The sequence below is a fragment of the Chinchilla lanigera genome, unplaced genomic scaffold (assembly GCF_000276665.1).
Source record: "Chinchilla lanigera isolate Chin_1 unplaced genomic scaffold, ChiLan1.0 scaffold00029, whole genome shotgun sequence".
In the NCBI taxonomy this organism is placed as follows: domain Eukaryota; kingdom Metazoa; phylum Chordata; class Mammalia; order Rodentia; family Chinchillidae; genus Chinchilla; species Chinchilla lanigera.
Genome location: NW_004955430.1, coordinates 3,117,965 through 3,123,892, shown reverse-complemented (window position 1 = coordinate 3,123,892; position 5,928 = coordinate 3,117,965).

The following is a 5,928-nucleotide window of genomic DNA, read 5'->3' as shown; positions in this document are numbered from 1 at the left end:
CGGTCACTAGGTCGCCTCACCTCTCTGCCTTTCCCGGAACTCTTTGCGCACACCCCAAAGGAGTGCAAACCAGCCTTAGCGGGAACCCTGTTTTAGAGAGGACTCTGAGATGGTGGGGTTCGTCCCCATCCTAGCGCCCAGGAGGCGCCGGCGGGGGTTCCCCGGCTCCCTGTGCCCACGCCCACGCCCGTGCCCGGGACTCCCCACCGGCCGGTTGGCCCGCCTAGCCGGGTCTCACTCCCTCACTTCCTGTTGGCTGGAGCACGGCCACGGCCAGGCTCCTTGCCCGCCGCCAGTCTTGCCGGTCCCTGCCCTGCCCGGAGACAGAGCTGGCGAGACTCCAGGGCTGGAGGCGGTAGTGGGCTGCTGCTACGCTGCTCCCCTGGCCGTTCTGGGAGCTGCCTCTACCCCATCTCGCACTCTTCCCCACCTTCCAGAGCGCCCACCGCCCAGGAAAAGGCCTAAGCTTCTTTTCCAGATGAGAAACTTGGTTTTCAGCCACAACTCCTTCATTCTTCGCCGAGTCTCCCCTGGTTCCAAACCCCTCGCGAGCACCAACTGGAATCCAAGTAGTGTATTCCCCTGCCCTCTACAGCTCAGAAAGCCAGGCCCTTACACTTTCCCACAGAAATCGCATTTCCCAAGAAAAAGGGTTCTAGGTCCCTGGCCTCCTGGGGGAGAACTCTTCCCAGCTGAGGCCTAAGGGATGGAGTGGGGCAGAGCCCCTGAGTCGGCCTGAGCTGAGCCAGGGGCCCGTGGCATAGACAGGCCATGGCCAAGACTTCAGTCTTCTCAAGTCACAAGCAATAGAAAGACAGGGACGCTGTCAAACTCCAGCAAGTGACAGGCTCCCCATCCTGTGGGGATGGATGCAGCCGAGGAAGGGGCAGGAAGGAAGAGGAGAAACCAGCAGAGGGAGGATGGGGACCTGAGGGGCTGCCCTATGGGCAAGGTGGGGGAAGCTGGCCAGACCAGGTAGGCTGTGAGACCTCCAGAGATGGAAAGCCCTGGCGGGGACAGGGATCCCCAAGTCCTGTTTTAAGTGTACGTTGGGGATCTGGGCTGGAAAGAGAAAACCACATTTACCTTCCCACTCCAGAGAAAGGGAGGGCTGTGGTGCCCCACACCCTGGAAGGAAGGAGCCCTCAGTCTGAAAACTGATGTCTAGCTTCCCAGCCCTGATGACTGTCCACCACCCCGTGGGCGTGGGCTTTTGCCACCAAGCTGCACTTCCCTGTCTACACTGGACTCCCATTTGGAAACACCCTTTCTCCACACGGCCAGGCCTTTGGCCACACTCTTTCCTGGGCCATTTCCTGCCCACTTCCATATCCCTCTTGGTGGTGTCCACTCACATGCCACTCCTCACTGATGCCCAGTTGTTATCCATGGCATTTCTCTGAGCTAAGTGACCAGATTCGTTAGCTTCCCTGGGTTTGGGCCAGAGGGAAGGATGTACAAGATGAGCTTCAGGTGACCTCTGCCCACTAGGGATCGGGTCTCTTCTGGTTCCTCCTGCAGGTCTGCAGTAGCCAACTCAGCCTCTCCTGCAACAATAGGCCCAGCCTGTGCCAGGGACCGCGGAGGGAGGGCTAGCTGCTTCTGAGCTATGGGTGCGGCCAGCAGACCTTTGTTCCCACGTGCTGCCTTCCACCTTGGAAAAAGATTAATGGCTATCACTGCCAGGGGCTTCCCAGTGCCAGACTCTGTCCCAGGTGCTGGATGTATGCAGTCTGTATAGTCCTCAAGCCCCCAAGAGGTGAGGGATATTATTAGTGCCTTTTGTTGTTATTGTTGTTTTGTGGGTGAGTGTTTTTGGTGATGAGCAAGCTGAGACTAAGAAAAGTGAAGGCACTTGCCTAAGAGTACCCAGCTAGTAAATGACAGAGGGAGGACTCAAACCAAGGTCTGCCTGGCCCCTAAACCCATGCATCAGGGGTTCTCAGTCGCAGCACAACTGGTCTTTTGGGCAGAACTTCTGTGTTGTGGGGTGCTCTGTGCACTGTATGATGTTTAGCAGCATCCTTGGCCTCTACCTACTAGAAGTCAGTAGCAATCCCCCTGCCCCTTGCAATTTAAGATGGACAGAAATATCTTCAAACATTGGCAAATGTCTTGCAAAGAAGAAAATTACCCCTTGAAAAACCACTGCTTTAGAGTGGATAAGTATTGTAGGAATAAGAAGGTTACCCAGCAGGAAACATTTTCCTGGTCTTTGGGATTACGTGAACTCATGAGGTCAGGGGCTTCGAGCACACACTGGCCCCAGCCAGTCCCTCTCCTGAAGACTCCAAGGGAAGCATGATCTCTAAGGCTGTCCTGGCCAGCTCTGGTAAGGGCAGAAGAGGGATGTGGTGGGTTTTTCTCCAGAGATGCACCCTGGGTCCCAGGGCTCCTGAGGGAACAGGCTTGTGTGGGGTTCAGAGAGTCCAAGCATAGGTTGGCTGGAGCTGCTGCATCCTGGAGCTGCCTCTGGGTACCACAAGCTGGCCTCTGTGCCCCGGTAACCAACCTAATCAAGGGTCTGCTGAAGCCTAGAAGCAAACTTTGGCTGTGTCACGTGCTAATTGTATGGCCCTGAGCAGGTGACCACACCTCTTCCAGCCTGAGTGCTCACCTACGAAAGCAGATGCATAAGGGTTACATGAGATGATATATACAGAGTTTTAGCCAGGGTGGACACCTGGTGGGCACTTGCCTGCATTGGCCAGGGTTCTGGGTGTAGTCATGGCACCAGGTCATAGGCTGTCAGCCTTGGAAAAGCCCTTGATGGCCTCTCATGACATGGAGTGTAAGTCCCCAGACAGGGTTGAGCTCATAGCTTCCCAGAAGTGACATTTCCTTTTCCTCATGGCCCAGGTTTACAGCCTGGGAAACAGGGGGTAGCAATGGGCAGCATCTACCCAAGGCGGTTCCTCTGTGGGTTCCCTGGAGGATTTGTCCAGAAGAGAATAAGTTGAACCCTGTCATCCTGCTCCAAGCAAAAGCCACAAACATGGGGTGGCCCCCAGAACACTCCTGGAAACCCAGGACTCAACAGCAACCTGGAAAAGGCCTGGGCCATGTCTGCCCAGAGGCCCACCAAGCTGAAGGCAGGACAAGATCCCGCATTTGATCTCTGCCAACAGTTGGTTCTTGTCCTGGACTCTCTTGCCATATCTCTGTTTCTACCTCTCCATCACCATTTTTTTTAAAGGGGGTAAAGGTTTAATTGGCTTATGGCTGTCACCGTTCTCATCTCCTCCAGAGCCTTGGCTACCAGGATCAGCACCGTCACACCCAGAGCCCTGACCTGGCCAGGGGAGAGTGGGCTCTCGTTTCTGGTGTAGGAGACACAGGTCAGCAGGGCTGGTGCACTAGGGCAGCTGCTGGGACAGCAGGGCCTGGCAGATCTTGCTGGGGGTAGTATGGGAGGACGGACACTTGGGGCAGGCCCGTGCCCCAGAGCACCAACACTCACAGCAGCTTCATCGGGGAGCACTAGGGGAGGGGCAGGCAAGGACAGGATCAGGAAGAAGTGGCCTTGTAGGCAGTGCCACATGTCAGGGCAGTGCCAGGCCAAGGGGCCGAAGGGACCAATGACTGCCTGGCTCTTCCCCACACGTGACTACTATGCCTGGGCTTCCTCTTCCGTGGAGGAAAGCTGCCACCAAAAACCACCTGGCTGCGGATAGGACAGACAGCACTAGCTGAGACACTTCGTGTTGGTGCCGTCTGACAAACACAAAGTTGGCCAGGCTGACCTATTCCTCTCCATCTCCCTCCTCAACAAATTTGTTTTAGGGTAAAATCTGAGGAATACCTATGGCGAGAGAAGGGAAGGTGCTTTCAGGGGAGTGGGCAGGGCACCCGCCTTTCCTGGGGGTCTCACGGGCAGACGTGCAGCCCTGAACTGCCCTAGCCCTGCACAGCGCCTGGCAGCCTGAGTCTCCTTTAGAGGCTCTTCTGTCCTCATCTCTAGAAGGGTCAGTGTCCCCTGCACCACACACAGTCTCCTCGTCCCCTCCTCCGCCACATCTGCGGCCTCCCAGCAGCATGACACAAATGCCTTCAAAGGAACAGCCCGAGATACCGCCCCATCCCAGGGAGGTCTTTCCAGCCCGGGCAGAGGTGCCCTCCCAGCCATGTGATGCTGGCCAAGCTATAAAAGATGCGGTTCTATTTGCGGGTCCGGCAGCTGGAGACACTTTGTTCCCTCAGCCTGTGGTGTTCTTGTCCTCGTGCTTCTGGGTTGCTGTCTCTCTCCAGGAAACTCGGGAAACTTGAGCATGCCCATTTCATGGATGGCACTACTGAGGTCCTGACTATGAGGGTCATCCACGGCACCTCAGTCTGCCCACTAGCTGGGAAACTGGGAAGACTGGGAGGACAGGGAGCTGGATGTGGGATGAGAGGTGGGCAATAAACCTAGAAAAGACACACATTGGCTGTTCTGATGAAAAGTGTAATTTCTGTTAACTAAGGAAGATAGTGGAAAGATGGGTTCATCGAAGAAAATAGAAATTCCCCAGAACTGCACAGATCATTTCACCTTCCCGGGCAGGGCTATCCTCTACATCTCACTACATGTTAGGAACTGTTCCTGTGACGCAGGCAGGCAGGTTTTCTGAAGGAGGTGGCTGTGTAGCCCATGGAGACTGAGCCTGTAGCCCGGGACCCCTTAATCCTTGCCTTTAGGACTGGGAGGGGGAGATCCAAGGTCCCTGACGCAGACTTCACCCAGTCTGCCAACATCTCTTGGCAAGGCTATGTACAGGGGCAGTGGGCAGTGCCAGAGAAGTGGTCCGGCCAGTTGGACCAGCAGAGCCTGAGTGAGGTACCCGCGCAGCCAGCAGCCTCTCCCAAGCCCTCCACAGACATGAGAGGTCCTGGGGCACAAGGACACTTGTGCTAAGCCACCCTCCCTGCTGCCCGCTGCCATCAAGGCCTGCCCTCTGCTCAGGCTGTTCTTTGTCCCGGGAATGCCTTTTCATTAAGCGCGTAGCACCTAACAGCACCAAATAAACCGGCCTCCTGCAGGGAGCCTCTGCTTCGCCCACCAGCCCACTCAGCTCCCGCTGGCAGGGTTTCTCCCGAAGCATGACGCACAGACAGAGGCTCCAGGCTGAGAAGGACTAGCATGCAACCTCCGTGCTGACTGGAATGTGACTGGAGCAGGTGCCAATTGCCTCTCAGCCTCAGTTTCCTCATCTATAAAATCCCTACCCCCTGGGTGACCCCAAGGCTAGATTAACATGCTGGGTGGGTAGGACGTTTGTCTCCATCCTCTCCTGACAGTGAGTTCCACTAAAGGCTAGCAGCTTTGGTGGGCAGAGGCAGACCTTGCCAGGGGAGGAGCCTCCTCAGGAAGGGAGTCTTGCCCTCATGCTGTTGCCCACACCACCGCCGTCACATGCCTGGGCTCTGCCTCTTCCCACAGGCTTCTGTGGGCACAGGCTGTGGCCGCTGTGGCCATGGTGTCTAGGCAGGTGGCCAGGGTGCTAGGCTGGCCAAAAAGGAGGAATGGTTTGCCTTGAGGCCAGAAATGCAGCCAGTTCCCAGGCCAGCCCCTCTGGGCCTGTGGGTACAAGGCAGTCAGCCAAGGAAGTAGGGGGTGGGGAGAAGGCTGTAATTTCTGGATAAGGGTTGGAACTTGGGTCAAAGGCTTGGGACTCAGGTGGGCCCATGTAGAGTTGGGTCTCAGCCAACTTCTGACATCCGGCCACACAGGCTTCCCCAGAAGGGGCTCTGGAACTGAGGCCCCGGCTGCGGGTACCAGACCAAAGATCACAGGAGTCTCCAGGCACAGAGGAGATCTGAGATCCTGTTTGGGGACACTGTGAAAAAAGGTAAAGTAGCCTTTCAACTTGTTCTTAGGTTTCAGAACGAGGATATCTGAGGAGTTCATGCTGATGTCTGCCTTAGCTCCCTCGTGGTGACAGAGCAGCC